The sequence below is a fragment of the Lycium barbarum genome, chromosome 1, assembly GCF_019175385.1.
Source record: "Lycium barbarum isolate Lr01 chromosome 1, ASM1917538v2, whole genome shotgun sequence".
NCBI lineage: Eukaryota > Viridiplantae > Streptophyta > Magnoliopsida > Solanales > Solanaceae > Lycium > Lycium barbarum.
In genome coordinates, this window is record NC_083337.1 from 163,436,377 (window position 1) to 163,457,115 (window position 20,739).

Sequence of the window (20,739 nt, forward strand, 5' to 3'; positions counted from 1 at the left end):
TTACTACCTTCATCTTGCATCTCTTCTACGCTAATCCTACAAAAATATGAGGCTCAATTCACAGCTCCTTCTGCATGGTTGTCTAACAAAATTGTGTTGCGGATGTCCTGTAATGTCATGTATGATTTAAACTTCCTTTGTTTGAAAAAGCTGAGGTGATCTAATGAAGATAACACCATGAAGAGACTTGATCACTTGAGCAGATCTTAGATGAGTACCCTTTTAGGCTTTCAAAGTATAATGAAAGTAACCCATCTAGGCCACGGGCCTTCTAGATCGTCCATTAACTCCATCTAGGTAAGTTGGAATCTTATTTGGAATTTGGATTGTTGGAGCATGACTACTATTTTAGTATAAATATTAATTTAGGAAGTTTTTAAATTTAAATTTACTTTGTATGTATTAATAGTGTAAAATATTTACTTTTTCTTTTAAGTTAACAAATTAAACTTATTGGCCATTAGTTATAGTTTTAATTCACTTTAATTTGAAGTGTCAAAATACTTAACAGTGTTTCTTATAAGTTTAAGCGAAATGTTAAAATACTTCTACCAGTTTAAGGTGCATTATAATTGAAATACTGGTTTTAGACTTTCACAATACTGTCGCCTCTGCGCCTATCTGCTACCTCAGTTTCCCTTTTTATGTTTAGTTTTCTCGTTTGATCATTCTTCACCTCTTTCTCTCATCCCATTTTGGTGAAACCTTTGACATCATTAACTCCCCCATGCTTCAATAGCAATAGTAAAGAGCCTTTCTTACTTTAGTACTTCTTTGGGTAGATCTCTGGGAATATGATTTTGGATAAATAACTAACAAAGGAGTTTTTGTTTCTTTCTAAAATTCTGCTGTTTCAGAATGATATACATTAGTGCATTTGTATAGTAAGATAACTTGAGATGAAGTTAAGGAGCCTTGGTTTAACTTTTAACTTATTTCCAACCTTCTGTCTATTCTTAGTCAATTACTGTTTAAAATAGAGACACACAATTTTTGTTTGAAAATGTTGATGAAAGAAGTGTTCAAAACTTGCAAATATTTATTTCCTATTAGTACTCTCGCAAATCTGGTAAGACGGGTGTTTATCTCATATAATTGCAGAGAAGCTAGGCCTTATAATAAAAAATAATTGCGGAGAAACTAGGATAAAACACTTTGGAATTTAAAGAAGGGTTAAGGATGTATCTTCAAAGGGAATGTCAATTTAATACCATCTTACTGACTTAAGAGTGTGTGATGGAATAATCAACAATCTAATGGTGGTTATGACCCTCGATTTGGAAAACTAGATTGGACATAATCAGACCATTGACTCAAGAAATTAGCTCTGGATTAGACTCTAGTAAATTGTACTTCCGTCTCATTGTATTGTTTATATTGCTGCAACTTTATTTCACCGGAAATCAAGCAAAGTTATATTACAGTTTCCTTTTTGTAGAAAATTCCGCCTGCCTTTATCAAGTTTTTTAATGGAGATATTCCTTCGATTGCTGTGCTTGAAAATCTTTCAGCGAGATCTTGGACGGTTGTTGTGGAAAAGAATGACTGTAATTTCTTTTTCAAGGGAGGTTGGCCAGAGTTTGTGCAAGAAAATAATTTGGAATTTGGAGATTTCCTAACATTTTCCTATTCTGGAAACTCGAAGTTTATGTTCAGATATATGGGAAAAATGGCAGCTTAAAGGAGGACGTAACTGCTCTCAGAGTCTGAGCTAGTTCCATTGAATGAAGAAAATGCGCAAGGAAAGTTTCTTTGAAGATCTTCAATATGTAGCTAGTTTGGTGCAACTCATTTGTCTGCATGTTTAACCTATAAAGTCCAAGTCAAAAAATAGTCAACTTACAAAGGAGCAACTGGTGCAGGGAAGGCATTGTAGCTAAGTCAGCTGATCAAGCACTTTTGGTTGCTTCAATCACTTCATTCGAAGTTGTCATTCGGGCATACAACTTGAAGTGGGCACGCTTGGTAAGTTTATTCATTCCAACTATTGGGTGTATGCATAAATGTCATTAATTAAAACTGCTTTACTGTCGACAAGGCAAACAATACTGAGATTTCTAAAGAAATGCTGGCAGCAATTTCAAGCCAGTTTTGCAATCTGACTATCTGCCAATCGTTAAAATATCTTCTAAACTGGAAGTTCCAACCTCTACCATCCCAGCAGTCCGCAATAATACAATTTTTATTTAACACAATGCTGTATAAATCAGGAAATGCTGTCGCAAGAGAGTTTTCCGTTGCTCATTTATCTTCCCAAACTTGATTCGTTTTCCATTTCCAGTCCAAACTGCAATCCCATGAGTATTGCTTTGGACAGTGTGCACCATAACCCTGTAACCCATACTTAAAAACTTTATGTCCAATAATTCCCAACAAAAAAGAAGCTTCAGGAGATTCTTATGAGCTAATTAGTTGAAATTGTAGACATTTTTTGAAGATGGAATTATGTCAAATGTTGTACAATAACTACCTTGCGTATGACTTGCAAAAGATGATAACAGGGCACTTAATTATTATTTACGTTATCACTTTGAGTGTCTTTACAATAACATCAGATAAGTTAATCGTAGTGGTCAATGGTATTCCTTGAAGTTGTGGAATATACTTCGAATGGTGATGGGAAGTTCTCTACTAGTTGTAGTCTTTTTAATTCATTGCAGTTTTTACTGATCACTTGATTATTATGTACATTGTGTTTGAGCATGTTCCTGAATTTACTTATGCAGACTATTCCAGTTGCATTTTGCAATAGATAATTGAAGAGGGAGCGACCACTTGTGGCTACTCTTCAAACTGATAGCGCTAGTTGGCCGGTTAATGTTTTGTATTGTGAGAGATTTGAACTTCGAACAGGGATACGCAAATTTAATGAACGATAATGCTTTGCGTGTAGATGATGTTTGCCATTTTAAGTTGATTGATGAGGAGAAGCTCATACTGAAAGTTCGCATTATGCGATAGCCCAAGTAAAGTAGTCATAAAATAGAGGCAAATTCTCTGTGATCATTCAGCTTAATGTTTGGTTAAAATGTCTACTTGAGAGAGAGGTTGTAATAGAAAGGTTGATGTATCAGAACTTTATATCAATGAATTCAGCTAGCATTCTATCAATGATGTGATGTATGCTTTACATAGTTTCTTATCCACTGCCTGGAGTTCCTCTCTTTGGCCCTGTAAAAGTTCAGTCCTTTCAATCTGAAATATTATATAATCTCTTGATAAGAAGTTTCTTATAGGTGACTCAAGACTTTTGTAGGCTTAAATGATAAAAGTGTTTCAGACTTACAAATAACTACATATCCTCTTTGGTACCAAAAATATTTAAAACTTCGTTAAAATTATATGTAGTTGAAGGTTAAATTAAGATGTAGGATTATGTAAAAATCGATTGCAGAGAAACTAGGATAAGATATGGTTTGGATTTAAAGAAGAGTTAGAGATGTATCTGCAAAGGGAATGCCAATTAAATTGAGTCAATTTAATACTTCCTTACTGACTTAAGAGTGGACGATGAAATAATAGACGATCTAATGGTGGTTATGGGCCTAGATTTAGAAGACTAGATTGGATTAAGACCCTAGTATACAATAATACAGTACTTTAATTTGTATTAGCATTTCTGTTTCATTGTATTGTTTATATCGCAACAACTTTCTTTCACCGGAAATCAAGCAAAGTTATAAACAGTTTTGTGTCTCCTTTTTGTAGAGAATTCCACCTGCCTTTATTAAGTTTTTCAACGGAGATATTCCTTCGATCGCTGTGCTTGAAAATTTTTCGGCAAGATCTTGGAAAGTTGTTGTGGAAAAGAATGACTGTAATTTCTTTTTCAAGGGAGGTTGGCCAGAGTTTGTGCAGGAAAATGATTTGGAATTTGGAGATTTTCTAACATTTTCCTATGCTGGAAACTATAAGTTTTATGTAAAAATATATGGGGAAGACGGCAGCTTAAAGCAGAACGTAACTGCTCTCAAAGAGCCTGAGCTAGTTCCACTGGATGAAGAAAATGAGCAGGGTAAGTTTCTTTGAAGATCTTAAATTCTTAGCTAGTTCGGTGCAACACATTTGTCTCCATGTTTAATCTATAAAGTCCAAGTCCAAAAATAGTCCACTTACAAATAAACAACTGGTGCAGAAAAAGGCACTGTAGCTCAGCCGGCTGATCAAGCACATAATGGATCAGGAGACTTAGTTCCTATAATCACTTCATTCGAAGTTGTCATTATGGAATCCCACTTAACAAGAGCACGTTTGGTAAGTTTGTTAGTCGCAATTATTTTGTGTATGCCTAAATCGTTAAAAGCAATATATTCTCAAACATGTCATTAATTAAAACACAGCTTTACTGTCGAAAAGGCAAATGATATTGAGCTTTCCATAGAAATTCTGGCAGTAATTTCAAGCCAGTTTTGCACGCTAATTATCTGCCAATTTAAAACCCCTTGAGTTGAATATACTTCGAATGAAGATGGGAAATTCTCTATTACTTGTTGTAGTCTTTTTAACTCATAGCATTTGTTACTGATCACTTGATTATTAAATGTGTATTTGTGTCTGAATATGTTTGTGAATGTTACAATGTGTATTTGTGTCTGAACATGTTTGTGAATGTTACATACTTGTGCAGTGTATGCCAGCTGCATTTGGCAATAAATATAGATACTTGGAGAGGGAGAACCACTTATAGCTACTCTTCAAATTGGCAGTGCTAGTTGGCCGGTTACTGTTCTGTCCAGCGATAGACTTGAACTTATGAATGGGTTACACAATTTTATACACGATAATGCTTTGCGTGTTGGAGATGTTTGCCGTTTTAAGCTGATTGATGAGGAGAAGTTCATATTGAAAGTTCGCATTATGTGATAGCCCAAGCAAAGTAGTCATAAGAATAGAGGCAACATCCCGCTGGATCAAATGTTTCTACTTCAGAAAGGCATTAATAGAAGGTTGATGTACTAGAACTTTATATCAATGAATTTACAACATTCTATGATCTGGTATATGTTTTAGCATAGTTTCTTATTCACTGCCTGGTGTTCTCTGTCTTTGGCCCTGTCAAATTTTAATCATTTCAATCTGAAATATTGTATGTTCTCCTGATAAGATTTCTGTTTTTACATGTGCATACTCAAGACTTAAGTAGGCTTATATTATAGCGTCTCAGACGTTATAAATAACCACATATCCTTTTTGGTAACAAAAATATTTACAAACCGCTAAAATAATGTGTAGTTGAAGATTAAATTGATATGTGTGATTACATATCTATTGGAGTTTTGTAGTTTGGTTTATGGTTTTAGCAGCGTTCCGTTCTTCGGTTCGGTTTTTCGGTTTCGGTGTTTTAAAAGCGGACACGGAACACCGAACCGAATTAGTTCGGTTTGGTTTTTCTAATTCGGTTTTTTGCTTGTAAAATGGACTTTCTTTTTAATTAAAAATAAAAATGAGCTATTTTATGTTTTTTTAATTCAAAATGAGCTATTTCAATTCATTGAAACTCAATTTTCACATGAACTTATAAGAGATCTAAACAAGCCTTAAACAAGATCAATAGCTTAAAGCTTTAAAAAAGCAATAGCAGCAGCCTTAAACAAAATCAGTAGCTTATGGCTGCTGCCATAAACAAGCAGTAGCAAGGCAGCAAGAGAGTCACAGATTGAACGCAATGCAGAATAATCTATCTCCACCTTCTAAATAACTAAGAGCCCGTTTGGATTGGCTTATAAGTTGCTTATAAGCTGTTTTTAGTTTTTTTGAGTGTTTGACTGGCCAGCTTAAAGTCATTTTGTGCTTAAAATAAGCTCAAAAAAATAATTGGGCTCATTTGACTTAGCTTATCTAAAGCAGTTTATAAGTTGAAAACAGCTTATAAGCCAAAAAAAATAAGTTAGACTACCCCAACTTATTTTTTTTCAGCTTTGCAGCTTATAGGCATAAGCCCATCCAAATAGGCTCTAAGTACAATATAATTTTCTAAAATGCTGACTCCTGAAACTAAACATGAGAGTCTTAGACTTCCCAATGTAAAATCTACAACATCATTAACAAAGAAGTAAACCATTTGTTATATTTATGATGCAATCAATACAAAAGATCAGGAAAAGTCAACTTTAACTTTAGAACATGAAAAGTTCTTAATTGTTTTCATGGTATATATTTTGATATATACAGGACAAACAATTTTGTAAAAATCATGCAGTAAATTTTCGGTTTAATTGAAATATCGAACAACCGGTGAATCGGAACCGAACATCGAATTTGTTATTAAAAAAAAACCGAAATCGAATTGAAACACCGAAAATCGAAACCGAAATACCGAATTAATTTGGTTTGGTTTGGTTTTTTGGTTTTCGGTGTTTATGCTCACCCCTAATTTTAACATGAGGAAATGAAAGAGCGTGCCGAAATATCATTTGTGCAGAATTAAAATAATAAATTACTGAATTATATTTGGATGAAATCTGTTTTATTGTGTAAATCTATTTGTTACTCCGTAGATAATTAAATTGTTGTATTTTATGAGGTATTGACATTAAGCAATCATTAACTTAATTTTGAGAGATTACATTTAGCAGCTAGACTTGTCAAAGACTTGGCTTTATTTTTGTAATCCTCTTTTCGGTTCTTTGGTTGACTAATACATGACTCTGATAAAGCACGCATATTTTTAACTGAATTTTTAGACATGATAAAAATGGAATCAAATGAAAATAGTTATTGCTGAGGACATGATTTGAAATGATGATATGAAATCAATAATTTAATTTTGTTTGGACATGCAATTTTTTTTTTTTTTGCACGGAATGCCCTTCCAAAGGCACTGGTCTTTAGTTTTTGCCTCTCAAATTGGTGGCCCTTAATTTTTGTCCTTCACTAAAAGCCTCTTGGGTGCGGATTCGAATCCCAACTCAGTCAAAAAAAATTTTAAAAAAACCGCAAGGCATAAATTGGGTTTCAAAGTCTGTCTTAAGGCAAAAAAAAAAAAAATACTTTGCTGGAATTTTGTAAACCTCTTCCTTAAGGCCTAATTTTGGATAAAAGTTTGCCTTAAGACAAACCTCTGCATAAGACATAAGTTGGGGTCCAACTTTACAATTTTTTAATTTTTTTTAACTGAGTCTGGGTTTGAACCCATGACCTTGGGGTATTAAGCAAAGGGCAAATATTAAAGACCACCAATTTGAGGAACAGAAATTAAAGACCACTGCCTTTAAAGGGCAATCGTGCAAATAACCCCATGCAATTTAGATTTCTTAAGTTGCATTTTTTTTTCATATAAAACCCACAAGTTGTTAAAATTATCAAAACTTTGACAATTCTTAGACAAGCTTACCAAAAGAGCAAATCATGGTCCATAATAAAATTAATACGCTACTAGAAGACCTTTCTAAAAAATACAACATCAAATGATCGAACTTTAGTTCAATAAAAAAGAAAACTGAACATGAATTGTATAAGTAAATGCAGTTGGTTCGTAAGAGTAAGTTTGCACATTTTCTAATATTTGACTTAAATAGTTGGTGAACATGGTCGTTAAATATATCTACTAACTTATGGATCTTTTATTACAAAATAAAAATTTATGGGTCGTCAAGTTTTACATTTAAAATCATGATTTAGAATTCCAAATCATATCTTTTTAGAGAATTTGAGATTTAAAATCATGATATGAAATTAAAATTTTATGCAAATCACATAAAAAAATGCTGATTTGAAATTAAAATAAGAAATCATGATTTCATATTGGATGGCCAAACGCTTACTTAATGAACTATTATCTTTTTATCTTCTCAAATTTAAAACAAAGAATGCATTCTTTTTCTCATTTAATAAGCGTATTGAGACCGAAGCGAAATTGTTATTTCTTGAATAATTTTTCGATTTTGACTACCAATTATTTTCTAATTCAGTTAAGAGAACATAAAAGGTTGTCAACTATTTTTTAAAAGTTATCATAAATAAATCAAGTCAGAGAACAATAAATCAAATCAATTAATTTTGATACACTTGTCTTTTTCTACAAATGAAAAAGCCTTATGTGATTAAATTTTTCTCAATTGACAGTTTCTTAGGGTCCGTTTGAACATATTTTTTTTTAAGAAAAAATTAAAAAATAGAATTAGGTCATGCATTGGATTGATTTTTTTAGATTTTTTTGAATATAAATTTTAAATTTTTAGAAGGGGAGCCTTGGCGTAACTGGTAAAATTCATGTGACGAAGAGGTCACAAGTTCGTGTTGTGGAAACCTCTTGTAGAAATGTCTTGTAAGATTGCGTACAATAGACACTTGTGGTCCTGTCCTTTTTCAGATTCCGTACATAGTGAGAGCTTAGTGTATTGACTTGTTTTTTAATTTTTTTATAAGTTTTAAGTTTAATAAAGTGTTTTTGACCAATTTTCAAATGAGTATTTTTTTTTCCTGCTCACAAAGTTTTAATTTTTCAAGTTAATTTTTTTGTAAATATATGTTTTTAATATCATATTGTTATGTTCTAATGAATATTTAAAGGTCACGTGATAATATGTTAAAAGAAGAAGCTTTTCTGCGCAATTTTTTTAACGTGATCTTTTTGGAAGCAGCTCTCAAGAAGGAAATCAAAATCTTAAATTCTAGTTCTAGCATTAAAATCTATCGATGTTTTTAATGGACAAGTATAATTTGTACAGCTAATTTTCCCTCTCCTTTCACATCACCGGCGGCTTCTCCAAGGCCATTGCCAGCTTATCCTTCAAAACCTTTTCGTGTTTACTCCTTTTCTCTCACTTTCCATTTTCGAGAAATGCTTGTATCAATTACTCTGTCAGAATTTATGCTACTAAATTTAGATTTCGAGAATCAACAATTTTTTTATTTGATCGGAATATCTTTAAATAGTTTTTAATTATTAATTATTGTGACTTTTAGTAATTTTTATGTAACTATCAAATAATATCTTCAGATAAAAAAGAGTATTAATTTAGCCATTTTCATGCCACTTAAGAAAATATTAATTATTAGAAAAAAATAAGTAATTTGACTAAGCTGTCCCTAATTAAATATGTATTGGAATTTAATCGCATAGAACTTAATGGGAACAAATTGAAAAAATAAGATTAATTCTTTTTTAATTTGATAAGTGGACATTCGTTTTGACTCAAGAAAAAAAAGTTAAGTAGACGTTTGGCTGTGTAAACCAAATATTCTTCACTTTATTTAAAATTTTGAAATTGGAATTGAAGATGAAGTTATATTTTAATATATAATTAGGGATAAAAAAATAATTTTAATATAAGCTTATTGGGTTATCGATTTAATCATTGATTAAATTCTTAAAATCAGAAACCAAACCGACGACCCAATAAAATAATTTATGAAACCGTTTATAAATCGGTAACTCAATAACCCGATATCAATAAACATATAATTTTTTTTATTGATTAGATTTACCGGTGGTTAAACGGGTTTTTAACACTCCTGCTTAATAGTATCATATTGTTATGTCCGAATGCATATTTAAAGATCACGTGACAATATGTTAAAAGAAGAAGCTTTAGCACTCACAAACGAAATCAGAATCTTAAATTTCTAGCATTAAAACCTATCTGTGTCTTAAATAGACAAGTACAATTGTACATCTCTAATTTTCCCTCTCTTTTCACATCACCGGCGGCTTCTCCAAGGCCATTGCCAGCCTATCCTTTAACCCTTTTCGTGTTTGCTCTCCTTCTGTCTCACTTCTCATTTTCTAGAAATGCATGTATCAATTTACTCTATTTTAATTTACGTGACATAATTAAAATTTCGAGAATGAATTAACTTTTCTTTTAGCAGAAGTGCTTAATTTTAAATTATTAATTATTATAATTTATAATAATTTTTAGATAATTTTTAAATATATAAATTTTATTTTTAAAAAATTCAAAACTTCTATGTCCAAGTTTATGGTTAAAGTTTAGAAATGTAAATGCCAAAATTCCAACCGCGTTACATAAATTGTAACAGGAGAGTATTCAACTAAACTGATCGGACCTGATTCTCCTTCTCCTCTCTTATCTGCCCCTATAAATCCCAGTAAAAAGAACAGAGCTTTCACTCCATACTATGGGCCTGTTCGGCAATGAGAATTTTTTGAGAATTTTTCACTTTTTCCGGAAAATCATTTCGTTTTATTTGAAAGTCAGCGTTTGGCTTTTAAAATTTCAAATATAGCTTAAAGGTATTGTATTTAAAATTTAAAAAACATCTAAAATCTCGTTTTCACTTTTCCTTTTCCTTTTTATATTTTTCAATACATTCAAATAATCAAATATTCTTTGTAAAAATTATAACCAAACACAAACTACTTCTTCAATTCCAACTTTAAAATTCCAAATAAAATAAAAATCTATCTTTTTGTTTTCATGGCCAAACGCCTACTTAAAAAGAGAAAAAAGAAAAAGCAAGAGTGAAACACTGTGAAACATAGGGCTCATCTCGGCGCAACATCTTCCATTACACAGATTGTTGGAATATCTCCATTGAAGAACTTGAGAAAGGCAGGTGGTCTTCATTAAGTAAAGAAGACACCATCGCCTTTTTCAAGTTTTCAAAGGAGATATTACGGTCATTTCTGTGCTTACAGGGAGATCTTGAAAGGTTGTTATGTAGAAGATTGAACTTGATTACTTTTTAAAGGAAGGTTGGCCAGACTTTGTATTGCCTCTATTTGTATGACTATATTTTCAGTTGAGGAAGAAAAGCAGGAAATGGAGAATATCATCGACCCGTTACCAGTGAAGTATAGTCATACAATTAGAGTCAATACTGTCTGATTATTTAGCTTAATATTTGTTTCAAATGTTTCTATTTGAGAGAGGGTAGAATGTGCTGTAAACACTATATTACATCAATTTGTGATATGGTAAATGCTTAAACATAGTTTCTCATTTCTCTAAAACTGCAAATCAACGCATATCAATATCAAAAGAGTACTCAAGATCCAAGTAGGATTATATGATCACGTCTCTATGTTGTTTTATCAAAATTTATTAATATAATTCTTTTTTTGGTAATAAAAAAACTTGTATTAAAAACTTGAAAGTGTACAAGGGAGTTAGGAGTCTCCTATGGAGTACATCTGATAAACATTCGTAGCTAGACTAGTATTATAGCTACATATTGACATGTGTTTGCAAGGGAGACCGCGACTTAAGTAGCACAAAAAATAAAAAGTTGAACCAAACTAGTATAAAAAAAAAAAAAAAACATAAGTAGTATTCACGCACGAAATTCGTGCGTGAAAGGACCAAACTGCAAAAATGCAGCTTGACCTTTTCACGCACAAAATTCATGCGTTAAAGGACCAACTTGCAATAATACCATATACTCCTTTCACGCATGAAATGTAATAGGATATACTCCTTTCACGCACTAATTTCATGCGTGAAACCATTTTGCCTTTCACGCATGAATTTAGTCCGTGAATGGAGCATTATTTGACCGTTTTAAAGGATCAACTTGCAATAATACCATATACTCCTTTCACGCACTAATTTCATGCGTGAAGCAGCACAGTTTTTTTTTTGGTCTTACCTTTCAAATCACATTTTTTTCCATATTTTGGGCAAAGATTAGTCATGTTTCAAAATCCCAAAATATCAATATTTTATATAAAACTTAATATCTTTTTTTGCGTACAATAATGTCGGCTCATTACATCAAGTCCACCTAAACGTTTGGATAACCGTTTTAGGGGTTCTAAGGTGCCCCGAAGTAAGTTTTGAAACTTGTCTATTTATAGGGTTTTGATTTAAGTGTTTTATTATAATTGAATGTTCAAATATAAATATTTGATTTAATAATAATTCATCCAATACGAGAGGTTTATACTAATTTAAAAATAATTCATTTCATCTAATTACAATACTAATTCAAAGTAATACAATAATAAATTACAATAATAATACAATTTTCAAGTTCTAGAGACTCTATTACTTCGAGAGGTGCTTGTACTACCACGGCCTTGTTGCCCACAGGAACGCTTGTCATGGCCATATTACTTACAGGTAGAGCACTTGCGAGAATAAGTTCTTTCACTAACATCCATTTGATTGGGTCTACGACTTCGTGAGTTAATGCCCAATTTCCTGATGTAATCCTTGTTAGCAACTATCGAAAACGGCTCGTTTGGCCAATAAGCTTCATTACCAAGTGGGTGGAATTGACCGGAATATGCTCTAAGGTAACTGTGGACCTTGTATTCCCCCGCCACATAACTTGTTATCGTTTTTCTCATTCTCTCGAAGCACTTGACAGCATGAGAACACGGCATGTGATACGTTTGCCACTTACCACAAGTGCACGTTCTTGTTGCCTCATAAACGTTATGCACGTTGCCACCCTTACCGTTGTGATAACCCGTCCTAACTTCGTAGACATGTCGAATTGGGTCATACTCGGTCATTTGGTGGTGCTCACATTTTTTTCTATAATGCTCCATAATTTTGAAGGGCTTTGGCATCCATGTCCCGCCGTCGGCTAATATCGCTCTAGCTTGCCTTGTCCTAACAACAAATCGCTCCACAACCTGCTTGAAAGTCATTCTCACCATTGCGGTGACAGGTAGTCCTCGAGCTGATTTCAGCAAGCCATTGAAAGATTCTGAGCTGTTTGTTGTGAGCATGCCCCATCTTTTGCCTCCATCAGCATGAAGCGTCCATTTTTCAACTTCGAGCTTTATCAACCAAATATATGCGGGTTCACTCACTGCCCTGATCAGATCCATTTTTGTAGCCCATTTTCGTTGTTGATGCTCCATCGCAGCCCCCCACATCAATTTGTTTAGAGTGCCATTGTGAAACGTTGATTGCAAATTTGCCTTCAAGTGCCTTAAACAATAGCGATGGTAAACAAAGGGAGGCTGCCACCCTGGTAAATTAGCCATATTGTGCAATATGCCTTTATGACGATCAGACAACACGCATATGCCGGTACGATCCTTAATAACATGAGTTTTCAAATGGGTCAAAAAGATCCCCCATGTGTCGTTGCTCTCGTTAGCGGCAATTGCGAAAGCAAGAGGAAATATTGACCCATTGGCATCCATTCCTATTGCAATTAGGAGCTTGATGTCGTAGGCACCATATACATGCGTACCATCTATGGATATCACTGGTCGGCAGTGAGCAAAACCATCAATGCATGGTTTGAATGTCCAAAATACGAAGTTGAAGATTTTACCCTCTATAAGCCGCCACTCTACAACAGTACCATTATTAAAATGTTGTAGAGCTGCCATATACCTTGGCAGCGATTGAAAAGAAGTATGCCAATTTCCAAAGACCATCTCAAAAGCGCGTCTACGCCCGAGAAATCCCTTTCTGTTGCTTATAGTTTTTCTATATATGGTTTGAACGTTTCGAATACAATCTTTGATGGGGATCCTGCACAAGTTTAAACAAACAACATTTAGTAATTGATCTTTTAATCGATATAAGACATATGATGTACTAGGTAGGATAAGTTACCTTGGCGTTTCGGCAATGTCCTTAAGTAATACTTGAGCAATCATGTTTGTATCTAAATTATAATGATCTGCTTGATTTTCTTCCATATCACAAGTGTGTCTTTCGCGGAATTTTGTGATAGCCCACATACCATCAGGCTTAACAATTCCCCGAAGCAACCACTCACAGCCTTGATACCGTCGTTTACAAACTAGTCTCCATATCTTTGAGGTTGAAAGATCAACCTTAAACTCCTTCATGTCCTTAAAACAATAAATTTTGACAGCCCGTTGCAACGCCTTTTTGGATGCGAACAACATTCCCTTTGCAAGGTAGCATCGATCTTTGTTGAGATCCTTTGGTTCAATCCAGGTTTTTTGGCGACTATCATCATCTTCTCTTGTGAAGACAAATGCATCATCACGACCCTGCAGGCTGTCAAGATAAGGGATATTGTTAGAATGCCACTGAATTGGGCTTTCAGAAGTTGGGTTTTCAGCCATCGGTGGTGGTACATGGTGGTGCATTGGTTCTTGTTGGTTTTGGCTTTGAGGAATATTGTTGGTCATACCAACTTGAACATCATCATCTTCATCATCGGTTACCTCTGCATTATTAGCTAGTTCATCGTCATCACTTGATGATGACTCATAATAATTAGGAAAATCTTCATTATCAAGTGCATTCATCCTCCTACACGAAAAGTAACATATTTTAAATACCAACTTCATACATATATATAGATAAATTAATATCAAGGTGATGAACTTACTGTCGTTCATAAGCACTGTCATGGTGTGGAGAATGATCAACTCCACCGAACTGAGAGGATTGACCAACATCCATATTTGGTACCACTGGTGAGTTTTGAGAATAGTTCCTATAAAGATTTGAAAAATTGGTTATTACCAATTTATACAACAAACACATGCTACTACACGTAATAATAATATAAAAAACTCATATTTACCAATTTTCGTTGTAAGCTTGATTAAATTGCTGGCTTAGATTTTCCAGCGGCACTTGACCACTCAAAATGTCTCCATAGGAATTAAAGTCCCCATATGTGTTACCATGAATAGGCTGGACTTGAGGGATTTCTTCCCGAGGTATCTTTTCAACATACATCTCAAGAACATTAATGAATACTAAATCACGATATTCTTCCGGCGATCCCAAATAATCACTCAAAGATTCATCATCGTTGATATTGTGCATGCCATAACGCACTACACCGTTTGATATTGTTTGTGGATATCTGCCAGTTATTGAGATTCCAAACTCAGTGGGTTTAGTTTTCATTCTTTCGTGCATGTACATGACTAATGTTTCATAATCTAAATTTGTTGGAAATTTAACATGGGCTTTTGGTTTGGTACTATAACGAATGGAGTAATTGTCCTCGACGATATCTCCATCCCAAAATAGTGAAACCTTAACACGTGAAGCATTTTGAGACATTTTTTCAATGAAGTTTGATTTTTTTTTATGACTTGTAAGACTTACACTTATGCAATTGATGAGTTTTTCACTCGTCAAGCCTTCAAGTTAAATAGATTCCTGAAATCGTCATGCGTGGTGTGTTGTCAAATCAATACTTATAGTGCGCATTAAAATGGTGCGCAATACAAAACGGTCAAATATTGCAGCAACGTATTGTCAAATCAAGCCTTTATGTGTCATAGATTCCTGAAATGTTGTCAAATCAATACTTATAGTGCGCATTAAAATGGTGCGCAATACAAAACGGTCAAATATCAAATCAATACTTATAGTGCGCATTAAAATGGTGCGCAATACAAAACGATCAAATATTGCAGCAACGTATTGTCAAATCAAGCCTTTATGTGTCATAGATTCCTGAAATGTTATGGGTAACGTGGTGCACTTTCACGCACAAAATCTGTGCGTGAAAGGGTAAAATATATTTTTCCACTTTCACGCACAGAGTTTAGGGTTTATGGTGCACTTTCACGCACAAAATCTGTGCGTGAAAGGGGAAAATATGCTTAAATTAGGCACGCACAAAATCTGTGCGTGAAATGGTTAAATATATTTTTCCACTTTCACGCACAGATTTTAGGGTTTATGGTGCACTTTCACGCACAAAATCTGTGCGTGAAAGGGTAAAATACATTTTCCACTTTCACGCACAAAATTTGTGCGTGAAAGGGGCATAACGTCATTTCACGCACAAATTTTAGGGTTTATGTGGTAGTTGCTGCACTTTCAATTTACGATATGAAACAATAATAAAGACTAAATATGCAAAAAAAAAATATGTTATTTACGATAAATTTTACAACACTAATGTATATACACTATCGAGGATGGGTCCCACATGTAGTATGCCGGAGACTATCCCTAGGCCTAAGGCTCATACCATCCCCACCGCCCTCGTCATCGTCTCCATCGCCTTTTTTCCTCTTAATAACAGGGCGCTCCAAGTCATGATCATCATCTCTTTGCCTGGCACGTGCTCCCTTGACTAGAACGTGCTTCTTCTTGGGATCTGGTCCCGCTGACACACTCAGAACCTCAAGCTGAGTTAGGTCTGGTATCTCGAACTCTACCTCGTCGGGAGTCGCCACCTCAGGCGCCGAAGGATGAACCTGAAAAGTATATAATAATTAGTACCATTTATTATTTATATTGAATACATTAACGTTATTTATTTAATAGAACCTGTGTGTCAACGGACGCCTGAGTAGGCTCCTGAGATAGGTGTGGTGGTGAATATGAGGTAGTCTCTTGGATGGCCTCATCACGCACGAATTTCGTGCGTGAAAGGCCTCATCTGCAATTTTGCAATTTGGTCCTTTCACGCACGAATTTCGTGCGTGAATACTACTTATGTTTTTTTTTTTTTTTGTACTAGTTTGGTTCAACTTTTTATTTTTTGTGCTACTTAAGTCGCGAATTCGCTTGCAAGGCTATTTAAAATGGAGATCGATTAATTAATTGAAGACATAAATAAAATATAGCAAATCTTCTCGAGATTCGTGGACAGAAAATCAGAAAAGCTTTTGTTTGTGTAACATTTTAATTTTTTTCCCCTAAAAACTACTGTTCATTTTAAAAGACTGTTCTTTAGTTGATAAGAGAAAACAAAATCTACTACTGCTGTGCAACTTTTTTGATTCTTCTACGAAAAAAACTTTTGAGTCTTTCAGAAGATTTTGTTCCAGAATTGTGAAAGCAGCACTCAGCAAAGAAAATGTAGCACTAAAACCTATCTGTGTGTTTCAATGGACAAAGTACAATTCTACACCTGTATTTCCTCTGTTTCACGTCACAGGCGGCTGTTCCGCTGCCATTGGCAGCCTGTGCTCCCTCCGTTTCCCTTTTCATGTTTAGTCTTGATCTGCCTTTTTCATTCTTCACTTCTTTCTCTCTTCCCATTTTCTTGAAACATCAATCAATAAATAAATACTATGATTCATCAATACTCGGGAAGAGGAGGAAGGAAAGAGCTTTCACTCCATACTAAACGGGTCGACCCTATTCCCCCCTTCTCCTCTCTTCTCTTCCCCCTCTATAAAATCCCAGCCAAAAAGAAGAGAGCTTTCACTCTATACTAAAATCAAGAGTGAACTAACTCTAATAGGTTGAGCTCATTTACACTCTGTTTTTGTATGTTTATATACATTTTGTTTGTTGTTTAAGGTACTGACTTTTCTTTTTTGTCCGTGTCCATTATTTTATAGTTGAGCCAAGCCCAATCTTAAAGGTCTAAACTTTGAAAGAAGGTGAAAAAACAAAATGGACAGAGGCTATATCGTTGCTGACCTCCCTAACTTCCTTCAGATTTATCATCCTGAACTGTGCTATTCCAAGCTGGTAATCTCTTTTTTTTTCTTCTAAATTTCTGCTTCTTTGTAGTAATATGCATTAGTGCATTCGGTTATTGTTAAGATAGTAACTTAGATGAAGCTAAAGGGCCTAACACTAATAAAACCTTACTTATTCCACGGTGTGTTTTCTTATAGGTTTTCGTTCTTGACTTGACTGAAATGATCACCGTTCATAATAGATATTTTTAGGGACGAGATGAATTGGTTTTTGGTTGCTTTTAAACGTTAACGGATATAATAGTAAAAATCTGAAAATGTTTACTTCTTATCTGGACTCTTGCAAATCTGGTAAGGTAGGGTGTTAATCTTCCTAAGTTTGTATAAGCAAAGGGCTAAAGATGCATCTGCAATAGAGATGAGAGTGTAATATATTACTTAACTTACCGAAGAGTGGACAATGAAATAGCAAATGATGTGTGGTGATTATGGCCACAGATTTGGAAGACTAGATTGGACATAATCAGACAATACACTCTTAAGATCCAAGGGGTAGTTTCTGTTAAAATCATACCCTGATTCTTTCACTGGAAATCAAACTCAATTTATGTTTCTCTTTTTTTTTTTTAGAAAATACCATCCGGATTTCTGGAGTTTTTCAATGGAGATATTCACGTCTTTCTGCTTGAAGTTGAAGGTCCAGCTCGGAGATCTTGGAGGGTTGTTGTAGAAAAGATCGAAGAGGATTTCTTTTTCAAGGGTTGTTGGCCAAACTTCGTACAGGATAATAACTTGGAGTTTGGAGATTATATGGAGAAGATGGCTACATGAAGGAGAACTTAACTGACATTGAGGAGCTTGAATTGCATCCGTTGGATGAAGAAAATGCCCAAGGTGAGTTTCTTTGAAGATCTTCAATTTGTAGCTAGTGTTGGTGCAACACTTCAAGTCTTTATGCATAATCTTTAAAGTCAAATCCAAAAATAGTAACTTACAAAAAAGTGACTTGTACAGAGCTCCGCTAGCTGATCAAGCACTTGATGGGCCAGTAAACTCTATGAGCTATGTCACTTTCTTCGAAGTTGTCCTGAAGGAGCCCGACTTTCGGAAGATGCTGGTAAGTTTATTTTTGTAAATATTTTGCATCTATGCATAAATCCGTAACGCCTCCTATATATTCTCAAAAGTGTCATTATATGACTGATTTAGTGTCAAAAAGGTAAAATAGCATGGAAAATTCCTGCCTAGTAACTTTTATCTCGTGGCATTTTTAGGTCCTCTCACAATGTTTAGTTTATAGAGATAAATATTTAAGTCCAATACAATAATTTCTCAACAAAACAGAAGCTTCAAGATATTCTAGTGAGCTAGTTGGCTCTGATTTTTTTGGAAGATAGAGTTCTGTGAAATGTTGTGAAACTTTTAACTACCTTACACTCCAGAAATTGGGAATGTGTTTCTTTCTTTAGTTTGCTTCCAAAACAGAGAAAGTTGCTCATACTGCAGATATGTTATGATTTGCAGAATATAATAACTCATCATTTTATCATTATTTAGCTATCGCTTGCGTGTCTTCACATTAACATCTGCTAAGTGAATCGTATTGGTCGATTGGTATTCTGTGAAATAGTTGAATATACTTTGAATCATGATGGAAAGTGGTGTACTACTTGTTGTAGTCTTCTTAATTCTTAGCATTTGATACTTACCACTTGACTGTTGAAGTGTATTCTATTCGAGCATGTTACTGTGTCTACATTCTTTATGCAGAATATACCTTGTGCATTTGGCCGCAGATACATGAAGAAGGGGTAAAAGTTTTAGAAAGATGCTACCCTTCAGACCAATAGTGCTAGCTGGCCGGTTGTAATCCGCGAATATGATAGACTTAAATTTCGAAATGGGTGGGGTGAATTTGTACGTGCCAATGAGCTACGTGTAGGAGATGTTTGCCGTTTTGAGTTGATTGATGAGGAGGAATTCATATTGAAAGTTTGCATTAACCCAAGTCTCAATGAAGTATAGTCGATAGAAATAGAGACAATTCCCTTTGATTAGTTAGCTTAATATCTGGTTCAAATGTTTCTACTTGAGAGGGGATAGATGTGAACTAAACATTGTATAATTCATTATCGGATTGAAGGTTGATGTATCTGAAGTTTAAATTAATGAATATACATAATTTTGTGATATGGTGAATGCTTTAACATAGTTTCTCATCCACAGCCTGGAGTTCCCTAACCTTTGGCACTGTAAAATTGCAAATTAACTCTTTTCAATTTGAAACAAGTACTCAAGATCCAAGTAGGCTTATGCTGTATGATCGAAAGCGCCTCTGCCTGTCATATTAAAAATTTCTAACATATTATTTCACTTTATTCAATGTGATGTTTTTAACCTTTTTGGTAACAAAGTATCTAATCTTTGGTAACCTTTTTTTCGGTAACTTAGGTTGTTAATTCCCTCGTGGATGTTTCCGTCTTACTTGATCGATCAAACTAACAACAATCTTTTATTTATTTTTCTCTTAAAAGAAAGCATGCATTACTTAAATTGTTGAAGTAATTTCAGATGTTAGTTCAGAATGAGGATCATGACACTTGAACTGTAACAAATCTGATTGTGCGTAGTTACCAATCAGTTGGTACATGTTTTTTCCTTCTCCTGTGTTACGATACACTTGATGTCTCTTCTTATATGCCCCTCGAAAGACCTCCTGGAGCCAGCAAAAGCAAATCACCAACTTTTCTCAGCAATATATTTTCACTTTCTACTTCTTCCTCTTTCTTTTTTCTTTCTTTTCTGGTGGGGATGGGGGTGCAGAAACAATTGTTTAACTTATGCTTAATGACACGATTTTGACTATCAATTACTCTCTCCGGATGAAAAAGAGAGTCCACGTAGCCTATTTTTTTTTCTTTTAAGTTAAAAAGAGTTTATACTTATTAAATCAAGAAAGAATTAATCTTATTTTTTTTCAGATTTGCCCTATTAAGTGTTATGTGATCAAATCCCATAGGGATAATTTAGTCAAATTATCTATATTTGTCTAGGAATTAGTATTTTCTTAAGCGTGCAAAGGGCTAAGTGGACACTTCTTTTGATCCGGAAGGGAGTATCAAACTTGAATTTCTCTAATTCAGGGAAGAGAACATAAAAGGTTGTGATTGGATTTTTTCTCAATTGACAGTTTCTTAGGGTTCGTTTGAACATGAATTCTTTTCTCTCTCTCTTTTTTAAAAAATAAAATAAAAGAGAGAATTAGGTCATGCATTGGATTGATTTTTTAAAGATTTTTTTGAATATAAGTTTTAAGTTTTTAGAAAGGGAACCAACCTCTTGTAAAGCAGCTGAATACTTATTCCAGAAGAATTTATTCGACCTTATTGTACCACGTAATCTATCGATCTTTTTTGACTGTACAAGAATATGTAGAGCTCAGCATGTCTGGAAGCACATGAGAACGTTCGCTTGCTGATATT

The 20,739-nt window shown here is 34.2% G+C and overlaps 1 long non-coding RNA gene and 1 pseudogene across 2 annotated transcripts; both read left to right on the forward strand.

Annotated features, from left to right (window-relative positions):
* The first annotated feature begins 2,868 nt into the window (after nucleotides 1-2,868).
* On the forward strand, nucleotides 2,869-5,048 carry LOC132617410 (putative B3 domain-containing protein Os03g0621600; annotated as a pseudogene).
* Nucleotides 5,049-16,456: 11,408 nt separating this feature from the next.
* Nucleotides 16,457-19,441, forward strand: LOC132626140 (uncharacterized). Of its 2 annotated transcripts, XR_009577087.1 has the most exons (5): nucleotides 16,457-17,073; nucleotides 17,174-17,306; nucleotides 17,888-18,151; nucleotides 18,272-18,374; nucleotides 19,028-19,441. It is a non-coding gene; the product is annotated as an uncharacterized LOC132626140 (long non-coding RNA). The 2 variants fall into 2 exon arrangements; XR_009577086.1 differs by having other exon boundaries at nucleotides 18,272-19,441.
* The last annotated feature ends 1,298 nt before the right edge of the window (nucleotides 19,442-20,739 follow it).